The 12,605-nt window shown below is 35.0% G+C and overlaps 1 long non-coding RNA gene across 1 annotated transcript; it reads left to right on the top strand.

Annotated features, from left to right (window-relative positions):
- The first annotated feature begins 9,992 nt into the window (after positions 1–9,992).
- On the top strand, positions 9,993–12,023 carry LOC307060900. Its single transcript, XR_013811163.1, has 2 exons — positions 9,993–10,584; positions 11,874–12,023. It is a non-coding gene; the product is annotated as an uncharacterized lncRNA (long non-coding RNA).
- The last annotated feature ends 582 nt before the right edge of the window (positions 12,024–12,605 follow it).

Below are 12,605 nucleotides of genomic sequence, written 5' to 3'. Positions count from 1 at the left end.
ATATCCTCAAGCTCCTTGCTTAGAATGTAGATGAAACTAGGTTGTAATGAAAACAGGGTTGGAAAGATAGATGAAGTATTTTGTTAATTATTGCCATTCTTTCCTATTTTTGAAATTATTGATCAGTACATCAGGAAAATATAACTCCTCTATTTATGATAGCTACCCCAGGGTAGTTTACCCCTTTATGAGGTAAATAATTTTTGATGAAGATTGAAATAAAATTTTTCCTACAATTTCTTTATCTTGACATATACTTACCCTCCACTTTTTTGTTATTTTTGTTCTATCATCTAAAACATAAATTTTTAGAGTCAGACTGATCTGTGCTCAGACTCCAGCTCTGACACTTACTAGTGACTGAGTGTTATTGATTCTTTTTGAGGCTCATTTAAGGAATCAAGATAGCACCAGTCTCATAAGCAGCAAACAATAGATTTATCTCCACCTTTTTACGTTGCTGGAGAAAGAAAACATTTTACCCATTTCGAAAATTCTATATTTGTTGGTTTAACTATCCCTCATCACAAACCATCCCTATCCACTTTACATCAGGTACATTTGGGGGGAAATGGGATATACTGATTGGGAAAATCTGAGCATTCTTTTATTGCTGGTAGCATTACATAATGACTTAAAAAGCTGTCAAGAGTATTATATATTAGTAATGTGGCACTTTTATATACTTAAGTCAGTCAAACCATTTTGGGTATATTAGCATAAGGAAATAAAATTCCAAAGAAGGAAAAAAACTGTATGCAATGCAAAATTTGCTTAGTGCAGCATTTCTATATATATAGAAAGAAATTAGAAACAGTTTGGAAGTCCAGCATTAGCTAACTAAAAGTAAAATGAGATGTAACAACTTGGTGGCAAAGCATTTAGTTATTAAAGTTGATGATGAAGGTTTTGGGTATGTGAGAAATGTTGCCCCACAAAACCATATATATATATATATATATATATAAAACACAAATGCAGTATATACACTGCATGCAGCTTTTACACAGGAGAGGCACTTTAGCATAGTGATTAAAAGCTTAGATACTGGGGACGGACTCCCCTAGTTTGAAGCTTGCCTCTGCCACTTAGAGCAGTGTGGCCTTGGACAAGTTGTTTAAGCTTTGTGTGTTTCAGTTTCAACATCTATAAAACAGGGATGGTAATAAACCTACCTCTTAGGATTATTATGATGATTTGCTGAGTTAATATATGTAAAGCAGCTTAGAAAAGTGCCTAGCATTTAGTGATTGTTAAATAAATGTCCACAAATGCAAGTTTGGAAGGGAACAGAAAAAAATGAAAATGCCATTCTGTTAAGATTGTAGAATGTTTGGAATTTTTTTAATAGTAGAAATTTCCTCTTTTGTCTTTATATATTTTAATAATAAACAAATTCAGGACACAAAACTTGCAGATTGTGGTACCATGAATTTTAAAGATTACCTTTATTGCCTTAATGTTTATCGAAAATGAAATGATGCTATATTAAATAGTAAAAAATTTCAGAAATGATGTTTTAACTTTATTTTATATGATAAATTATATCCTAGAAATGTAATCAGAAAGTGAATTACTAAATAATAAAATCCCAGTTTTCTTTTACTCATTGGGTAGCAATTAGAAAATATGAAATCATTAAAAATGTGCCATCATTGATAGTATTTTCTTTGCCTGTAGATGGCACTATAATTTTAGGTACCTTTCTAATTTATTTAGTACTTTGGCCCTGTGTAAAGAAAGGATCACTAAAGTTATTTCAGGTCACCATAAAATGTATTCAGATACTGTTCATGTGAAAAATTATTTTATATACTAATAATATTTGCCACGTTAATTGTTTTTTTTTTTTTTTCAGTAAGGACTTGAATAGACTTTGGACCAAATGATGAGCAGTCACCTAGGTTTTTGCAGTTTTTCTGGAGCATTTCAGGCTTTCAGAAGAAGAATATTTGGATTAGCTTTAATTTTCAACGTTGCATTTGAAACTGAGCAATAGTGCCTCAGGATTACTAAGGTAAAACAAATGGAGGTCTTTTTATTAAGATAAAAACACTTGGATTTTTGTAAGTTGTAATAAACTGAAGTCATATGCAACTTTGATCCAAGTAACATTTTTTCTGAGTGTTGTGCCACTCCTCTCATTGTAATCCACGTACCCACCCTGTAGGTGGGTAGTGTTCTCCCTGTTTTTGCAAATGAGAAAATATTTGAGTAGTTTACTGACCTATTCAAGGTCAAACAAGATGCTATTTGGGAACTTGATTATGCTTCCTAGAGCAGTACTGCTTTCATCTACCTAATATTTGCCCTCTGAAAACAAGTTTTTTGGTTAATAATTTCTATTTCTACCAACTTGTTATTTCTTGATATTGATTAATAGGCATATTGGAGCAGGTCTTGAGAGAAACGGGATTCCTTTTGAGGTTCTGAAACCAAAATAAAAGTAAAGGAGATCGTTTAGGAAATTTCCAAAGCATTTTGGGGTATTTTCCAGAACATTTTGGGACTTGTATCTCAATGATGGGCAACATCATTATAGGTCATAGAGGGTTACTTTAGATGATACCTGGTACATTATTAAATATCATTGAAAAAGTACAGTGAAAGGATTGTTTATTTTTTTCCAATACTCTTTTAATCTTTTAATCAACCATTCTGTTTAAGACAAGGAGAAAGCTGGCTGAAATGAGTTTACATATATCGCTCGCTGGATTTACCTTTTCTTTTTTTTTTTCTTTTTTTTTTTCTTTTTTTTTTTCTGTGGTACGCGGGCCTCTCACTGTTGTGTCCTCTCCCGTTGCGGAGCACAGGCTCCGGACGTGACGCGCAGGCTCAGTGGCCATGGCCCACAGGCCCAGCTGCTCCACGGCATGTGGGATCCTCCCGGCCCGGGGCACGAACCTGTGTCCCCTGCATTGGCAGGCGGACTCTCAACCACTGCGCCACCAGGGAAGCCCGGATTTACCTTTTTAACAGAGATTGTGCAGGCCTGAGTCTCAGGAATATGAGCAAGCAACAATATCTAACTAGAATTTCATAATACTGCTTTGTTTTATTGAGTTTATTTTTCTAGTTACCTTTTTTATGGCAAATAGTCTTGGTTTTCAATTTATGTGATGTTTCTTTCAAAAATAAATTTTAAAAAGAGGAACTCAGTGTAAAGGTAATAAGGAACTACTAGTATAGATATAGCAGTAATTATGACAGCAGTACATGAATGATTGAAGTTTGGGAAATAGTGAGAGTACCTGAACTCAGAGAGTGCCTCTACCACTGCAGTAGGGTGTCCCGTTAGTAACCCACTGAATTTCTCTGTTGTGATCTCAGGTGTGAAGTAATGTTAGTAATCATTTTTCAGTCCAGGACTGTACTGCATCAAACAAAATAATGAAAAATACACAAATGCAAGATACTATGAACACAAGTACTAATGATCACATGCCATATGTTAAAATTTCACTGATAGGGATTTTCTTTTAGAAAATCCTATGAAACACCAAGAACAGTGCCCAGTACCTAGTAAATTCTCGCTAAGTGTCAGCTTGTGTTATTATAGTTAATATTACATTACTGTGCTCTCTGATGAAAGTTTTACAGTTGAATGGTTAATGAATTTCCCTTGAGATCTGATCTGACTCTGTCATAGCATAAAGTAACTACAATTCATCACACTTTTATTTATTTTTTTGTAAGTGGAAAGAGCTACGTATTTCTAAATCTGGGAATTCAGCAGTTCATTCAGATTTAGATCTTTAAGAACTATCTAGATCAGTGTGCCTCAATATTTTCCACCTGGGAACTACCCTTAAGAGACCAAGAAGAAATGAAGCTGCATATAACAGTACAGAATTTTCTTGTGTTAATGTCAGGATAGGAGAAGAGGTTGGAGGGAGACATAGGGAGTAAGAGAAATAGGACTTTTCATTTTTTTCTTTATTTACTTCTGAAATGTTTGGGTATTTAAATAAGAATACATTTGTATATTAATTTTGCAATTAATTAAAGAATACTTGAAGAATACTGAAGCTTCAGAGAGGGTAAGGTAAGGGAACTGATGGATTATGATTGCATTTTTTTCAGAATGGTTCTGGTGGGTCATGCCAACGTATTGCCAGAGAGAGGAATTTCTGCATTGTACATTTTAACAGTACTAATGGCGGTTAATATAAATAAAGTTTAGTACCTGTGCTATGGATTTTGCTTTCAGATTTAGAAAGATTCTTACAAATAGCTTGATGTCTTATGGTACAGTTTTAATCTTTTTTTTTTCCTAAGCCCTTCTGCTTTACATATTTCTGATAGGCCACAAAGCAATGCCAAATATATGACATAATAAGCCACAAATATTTGAGTGCACAAACATTAAAGGCACTCTGTAAGATGCTATGGGAAAAGACAAATAGATAATATCCCTGACTTTGAGGGATTAACAGTGTTATATCCTTAAAGATATCATTTTATTTGAAATGCCATCTGGAAAAAGAGTATACAGACCACTAGATGGCAAAGGGAAAAACAAGCAGCGTCTTTGCATTTTCACTTATGGCTCACTGTATGACGAATAATAAGTTTCTTGACCTCTCAACACCTCATTCTGAATCTTTAAATGATACCTATATTAGCATCTCCATGCATTTTGAGATCTCCTCTTAAAATATGCTTTGAAGTATTCAGTCTAAATGCTGCTTTCTCGAAAGCTATAGTTTAAAGAATGGGAAATGGTGTTAGCAGAGTTAATCTTGTGTAATTTCAGTGTGGGTTGTCAGGAATACCTTTAAGTAAAGAAAGTGACTCTAATCTTCTTAAGCAATTCGTTTTCTCAGCAACTGGGAAGCAGGAGCTAATTTACTCTGCCTGTGTACACAGGCCTGTCTTCTTAAAGGAAAATTTTACTCATGGAGAGAAGTCACAATACACATGAAATTATTTATATTTAGACATTGGAAAATATGGCAAAATATAAGAAACATTAAATTGTCTTTTCTGTATCAGTTTCCTTCCTAAATACCCAACTCAATTACCAATATTTTCTGTTACAAAGAGGAAATTTAATCATGGAGTTGAAACAAGAGCTATTTGGTTGTTTCTAAAGGGAGGAGAACAAAGAGCTGGTCACTCCTTAGCTGAGGGTGTTTGAGCAGCAAGATGGGTGGAGAGTGGAGAGGGTTAGGGACTTAGTTCTTTATGCTTTGATTCCAAGTCACCCTTTTCTGATAAGCCTTACTGGCATTTTCTTAGACTGGTTATGTCAGGATTCTGAAGCTTTCACTACAATAGGGTGTTAATCTTAGCTGATTATTGTTCCCATCCCCACCCCTGGTCATAAAGGACTAGTGTTCTTTTCTGGAAAGGGAAGATGAAGACTCTTTCTATAAATAACCTTTATAGTTTCTTTAGGTTATAATAAAATGTGGTGGGGGTTTTTTTGCATATGATTTTCAAAAGGAAACTAATTTTTCCATAAAATATCTTAAGGGAAATCTAATAGATTTTATGGTATATAAATAATAACAATGCACTTTTCACATTTAGGAACCAATAGAAGAACCGGGAAGTAGTTATTCTGAATTCAAAGAACATTCTTCCAAGGCATTGAAAGAGAAAACTTTAATTTCAAAGTGAAGCATTTGATGATTGTGTTTTTTATGTACATATTCTCTCTCGTTTTGATTGTTGTGATAATTTTCTAACTGACCGCCCCCATTCTTCACTCTAACTGGTCTATCTTTGTATATATACTCATGTCAGTTACCACCACCCCCAAAAAAAAGTAGAAATCTGATCCTGTCATTGTGTTGATACCGTATAACATTTCAGTGACTTCCCAGTACTTATGGAATGAAAGTCCAAATTCCTAAACACAGCACATGTAGACATGTACAGCATGGTTTCAGATTATCTTTCAAATGTCATCTGCCTCTTACTCTGTAAAACATACCTTTTGGTTAAGTTCTGTTTGCTCCTTGCCAAATATAGCAAGTTTTCCCATGTTTTATACCTCAACCTCCCATTCTCCATGGCAGAAAGTCCTCTCTGTTTAGGTTAAATAAATGTCTTGTCTGTGAAATCTGTGTTCTCATAACACTCGTACTGTTCATATCATGTTACACTTATTTGATTGAATATCAACCTCATCTACTACTAACTATTTAAGGGCATTCTTCTTTATACCTCAGGTACCCATCAGTGCCTGACATGTAGGCTTAAAAATGCTGAAAGAATACTGCAAACACACCTAAGTAAAGTTACTTGGTAAATATATGTATCTCAGGAAAGTTCTAAAATAGCCTTTTACCCTCACAGAAAGTTTAGAGTATTAGAATTGGAACTCATTATAATGCCTTTCCACTTTTACGTGAATTGCCAAAATAATTTTAATGGTTTCATCTTTGTCATCACTACCTGTAAAATGCCTACTTTTGATTTAAATATTAAATGCATTGTAGAATTTCACTTAACACCTCAGAACAAGCTGTCAGGGAATATAACCATTCTCATGTTACAAATGAAGATTCTAGGGCTTGAAGAGGTTAAGTAGTGCTTACCCTAGGTTGCAAAGAGAGTTTACCCTAGCTCTTTTTGTTTTCAAGGCCCATGGTGATAAGTACTTTGCTCTGCTGATTCCTAATGCAAAATGCCTCAGTTCACTTTGCTTAACTAGTGATTATTTAATTTCTGCCCATCTCTGAATTTACCTGTATATTTCTAGTACTTTGTGACATTAAGGCAACCTGGGGGGAAGACTCACTAAGTGACAAAATGATAATGGCTGTTAATCATTGAGCACTACGTGCTTAGCATTTTACATCTTACCAATAAGCATTTACCTATGGGATAAGTACCATTATTTTTATTTTATAGTTGAGAACACAGAGATAGAGTACAATTAAGAACCTTGAGAAGGGTGAAACACGGAGCCAGAGCTGAAACTCAGATGCTTTGTCTTACAGAATCCAGAGACCCTTAAGCCATGAACTTGGTTTGAAATTAAGTGGTAGTGACCCTGGTCATGTCACAGAGCCAACACAAATGTTCTTTTGAGGAAGTTCCCTTCATCCCAGGTTTCCCATACATGTTCAAAGACAGTAAGCAGCACAGAAAAAAAAAAAAAAACAAGGCATTATGAATAAGTGTCAGCAGAAACAAAAGACAATATAAATAGACCCGCAGGATTTCAGAATAATAGACATGGACTTCATGTTAACTAATTTTTTTTTTTTTTTTTTTTTTTTTTTGCGGTACGCGGGCCTCTCACTGTTGTGGCCTCTCCCATTGCAGGGCACAGGCTCCGGACGCGCAGGCTCAGCGGCCACGGCTCACGGGCCCAGCCGCTCCGCGGCATGTGGGATTTTCCCGGACCGGAGCACGAACTCGTGTCCCCTGCATTGGCAGGCGGACTCTTAACCACTGCGCCACCAGGGAAGCCCATGTTAACTATTTTTAAAGAAGTAAGAGACGACCTTGAAAATCTGCAGGGAACAAGAAGCTACAACAAAATCTAGTATATTTGAAAAAGAACCAACAGACTTTCTAGAAGTGAAAATGTAGTAATCAAAACTTAAAACTCATGAGTTTAATAACATTACACAAAATTGAAAGCAAATTAGTAAATTGGGCCCCCAAAAATCCAGAAAGGAGCAATGAGATTTTAAAAAATTAAGGAGATGAGACATGGAGGATAGAGTGAGAAAATTCAAAATACATTTAATTGGAATCTGAAGGAAAGGAGAAAGAATAAGGTAAAGGCAATAGTTGAACAGATAGTGGCTGAGAGTTATCTGGAACTAATAAGACACTAAAATACAGATTTCAGAAGTCCAATGAATCCCCAGTAGTGTAAATAAAAATAAAGCCAGATTGAGATACATCATAGTGAATATGCAGCACATCAGTAATAAAAAGAAAAATCTTAAAAGCAGCTCGGTAAAGATTATTCTCAGGGTGTGTGATAGCTTACTCTCCAGAGCAACAATGGAATATAATGAAATAACTGGGAAAGTACTGACTCTCACCAGAGGAAATTAGAACAAAAATAAGCTTCAGGCAGAAGGTAGAGGATCTCAAATCAAAAGCCCAAGGTGGAGGAATGAATGATGAACAGGAAAAGTGGTAAATATGTGGTTAAATATAAACATTGCCTTGATAAAATGATAGTGTCCACAATATCTTGTGGGTTAAATAAGGATGATAAATTAAAACATAGCACCTGGGAGGGAACTAAAAGGGGTTAATGATCTAAGGTGGTATTAGCTGTAAAAAAGGATAAACATTGATTAATTTTAATCTTTCATAAATTGGAACGGTGTGGTATAATATCTATAATACTAAAAGAATGAAAACAGTTATAACATCCAAACTTGGTGCAGGATGATTGCTCTAACAATGTGTTCTCTACAGTTTAGAGTTTTGTGATTAGTTTGATATACTTGATAACAGACATTTGATTCAATACAAGAATCATTTCCATTGTCATGAAAAATTTTAACATTGAATATTTCAAGAAGAATAAGAAGAGTTAACTTCTTCAAACATAATTTCAAGTGTTGTAAACTTTGAATGATTGTAAAAAAATGATTTAAAATTTTTCCCTCAAAATTTTTTGCAGTTATGTATGTATAGTATTTACTATTTTCTAGGCATTGTCACAAACACTTATTCTCTTAATTATAAGTTTTGACCAGGAGGTGTGCAGATGTTGCTATTTCACACACAAAATCCATGATTAAAACATTATGGTCAGAGAAGCAAGCTCAAATTTTTTATTAAAATTTTGAAAATACTTTATTTTGAAACTTCATATGTATTCAATATTTAATATCTTCCATAGTAGGTCTATTTTATTTTTCTTATCATAATTATATAAAAGCAATTTTTTTTCACTAACTCATACCCCTAAATTCTTTCCAGCCTACATTAGTGTGATACAAATATCATTTTCTACATGTGAGGGAAGAGGCTGGAGAACACTACATTATATAGAGCCAGATAGAGTGGAGGAGAGTATGATCATTCTGCATTCTGCATTTTTAAGGCTATATTAAAAACAAAAAATATTAGAAAATACATGCATAATAAATATGACTACTCATATTTATTTCCTTGTGTGTTTCTCCTTTTCTCTTTCTTTTTTGTTCATGCCCCCATGCTCTCAGTCTGCATTTGACAACTGACTTGATCAGTTCCATAGCCACAAAAAGTCATAAGTAGTTGGGTTCATAAAATACTTCTGTGACCTTTGTACTGATGGTTTCTTAGTGTTCCCAGAAGAAAACTCACTAGGAGCCAGCCTTCAACTTCAATGCCTACTCTAATTTCACAGTGAAATATATCCTTGTACTTATAACCCCCTCCTCGCTCATCTAACTCTGCTAGGTATTCTTCTCCATGTTTTAATACTCTAAGGAAAACTGTGGGGCTATCTTAGAATTTTCTCTGCCTATTTCTGGAGTGTTAGAATGCTTATTTTTATCATGCAGTCACTTTCTAGGTGACAAATCAAGTAAAGTATTTTGACAATCAGCTTAATTGCTCTAGTAATTGCAGTGGGATAGAATTTCTCCTAGTAGGAGCTATTAGGAAATATTCCACATGTGTTTAATAAGACAAATTAGAGAACTTAACATTTAAATCCTTGGTTACTGTTTTTATAATTGGGTTTAATGTCATCCAAGAGACAATAAGTCTTATAAGTCTTAAACTTAGGTCTCTGGTCTAAACACCTTCAGGTGACTTGTGATATGAATGTGGTTGTGCAAGTGGGCTTTTACCCCTTTTCCTGAATGGAAATCATATAAAAGCAATAAGGAAAACAGCATTTTTTTAAACCAGCAAACAATATGATAAGCAAATTTTAAGTGCATGTAAGAACTGCCAAGAGCAGCTGAGACCTGAAAAAGTTTGCATGGTAGGACGTGGGAAGAAAAGTGGCAAGAGGATTCAGTAACAGCAGATCTCAGAAGAAGCAAGAAAGGCTTTTCCTAAATATGACAGGTCTACCCTGAGGAGAAAAATTTGGTAGGTAAGGCTGGTGGCAAAAACACTGCCAAAAGTGGTTTGAGGCCAAACGAAGCATCTCAAATAATGATGTTGTATTTGTAGGAAACAGAAGAGAGCATCTTTGAGTTATAAGTCATGGAAGATTATCCTGGCCTCTCCTGCCTAACCAAGAACTTCCTGCAAATAGCTAGCCCAGGAAAATTCAAGTCATTCAACAATGAGTAGCAAAGGAAACTGGCACAGTCTCAACACAAAGATAAACATGTGGGAAAAAAAGACAAACTTGTGGAAAAGAGCAGCAAAATTTACCAACAACCTGCAAAAGGTGACCATAAAGATAAAAATTGTGACATGCTTTTATTTTATTTTTTGGTAAAGCAATCTCTTCTGTGAAAGAAGACAAAAAAAGAAATGGAAGAAGAAAGAAAAGAACGTAGGAAATATAACACAAAGGAAGGAGGAGAGGAAACCTGAGACAGCAGATTTCAAGAAAGGTGCAGAAGACAAAAAAAAAAACAGAAATGAGGATGAAATTGAAGCAAGCACAAAAAGCAGTAGACAGTGAGAATACAAGGGACAAAAAAGGTAAGGAGAACGAAATTGAACTCTCCTAAATATTTGAACATTTAAACACACACACACACACACACACACACAAGAAATCACAAAATATTAATGGTTAGGATGTAAAAGGATATAAAAGACCTTTGTGTTTGTGGAAACAAGAGAATCTGGGACAAAATAAAAGTTATACTTTTCTATGGAATTATAAAATAGTCTTGGATGCAAGGAAGGCATGATGGACTGAGTACTGGGGTGAGATGAGTTCTTCATAGTTAGCAGAGAACCATGTTAGCTTCCATATCTGAGGGTAGGTAAACCCACCCTAACTAAAACTGTGGGCCAGCTGCAAAGCAACTCAACTCCTAGAGAGAATCAGAATAAACAGCCTTTCTTTCCAACAGCCAAATTAGGAAGACACTTGTACTGTTTGGGAAATAATTAGAATAATACTGATCCTTTATACTTAATGTTGGCAATGAAATTTAAAACAATAAAGCATTCAATGAAGCAAGAAAATGTGATCCATAGAAGAGTAAACTTAATAGTGAAATATAGAATAGTTTCTCTTAAGATCAGAAAACAGGCAATGATGTCTGCACTCATCAATTCTGTTATATTAGAGGTTCTAGCCACTAGGGTAAAGCAAGGAAAAGAAATTAAATGCATAAAGTTCAGAAAGGAAAAATTAAATTTTTATCTTTGGAAGACAATATGATTTTATACATAGAAAATACAAAGGAATCTACAAGAAGAATAAAACAAACAAACAGCTGGAACTAATAAATGATTTTAGCCAGTTCATAAACTACAAAGTCAATGTACAAAAGTCAACTATATTTGTATGTAATAGGGATGAATAATTGAACAATGGTATTTTAAAAACAATACTATTTACAATAGCATAAGAACATGAAATATTTAGGAACATACTTAACAAAGGCTTACATGTCCTCTATACCATTAACACTAAAACATTTCTGGGAGAAGGAAAAAAAAAAACCTAAGAAAATTGAGACAGATATGCTGTTCATTGACTGGAAGACTCAATATTGTTACGATGTCAGTTCACCCCAAATTGATATGTATATTTATTTAAATAACAAAACACAGCCAACTGTTTGTGTGAAAAATGGTACAAATGACTTGGAAAACTATTTAGCAGTTTTTCATATATTTAAACATACCCTACCATATGACTCAGCAATCCTATTCCTAAGTATTTATTTATCAAAGATTAATGAAAAATACATCCACAAAAAATGTACAAAATGTTGTACAAAAATGTTCAAGTGACTATTTATTTATTTCAGCAACTGGAAACCACCCAAACGTCTATAAAAGGAAAATGGATGAAGAGATGGTGGTGTATTCAGACAATAAAAGAAAAATTTTAAGATACATGCAATGGCATGATGAATATCAGAAATATTGTATTGCATGAGGGAAGCCAGGAACAAAAAGAGGACATGTGCTGTGATTCCATTTATATGAAATTCAAAGAAGGCAAAATAAACTGGTAATAAAAATCAAAACAGTTGTTGCTTCAGTGTGTATGTGTGTACGGTGGGGGCAGAAGCAAGGGGCGTTGGATCTAAGGGCCGGAGGGAATTTTTTGTGTGAAGGAAATGTTCTACGTCTTGTTTGGGATGGGGTAAATGGATTTATAAATTTGTTAAAACTTGTTAGACAGTGTACACTTAAGATCTGTACATTTCACTGTAGGTAGATCATACTTGAGTAAAATATTATAACGCGTCTGTGGTAGCCATGGAGCTCTTTCACTCAGATATTCCTTCAAAAATGACCCTGCGGGGCTTCCCTGGTGGCGCAGTGGTTCAGAGTCCGCCTGCCGATGGATCGTGCCCTGGTCCAGGAAGATCCCACATGCCGCGGAGCGGCTGGGCCCGTGAACCATGGCTGCTGCGCCTGCGCGTCCGGAGCCTGTGCTCCGCAACGGGAGAGGCCACAACAGTGAGAGGCCCGCGTACCGGAAAAAAAAAAAAAAAAAAAATGACCCTGCCATATGGCGTGCTGTTAGCCTA

Source organism: Hyperoodon ampullatus (genome assembly GCF_949752795.1).
Source record: "Hyperoodon ampullatus genome assembly, chromosome: 11".
Lineage (NCBI taxonomy): Eukaryota > Metazoa > Chordata > Mammalia > Artiodactyla > Ziphiidae > Hyperoodon > Hyperoodon ampullatus.
Note: the sequence above shows the minus strand (reverse complement) of the source record. Positions and strands in the feature narration are given on the sequence as shown.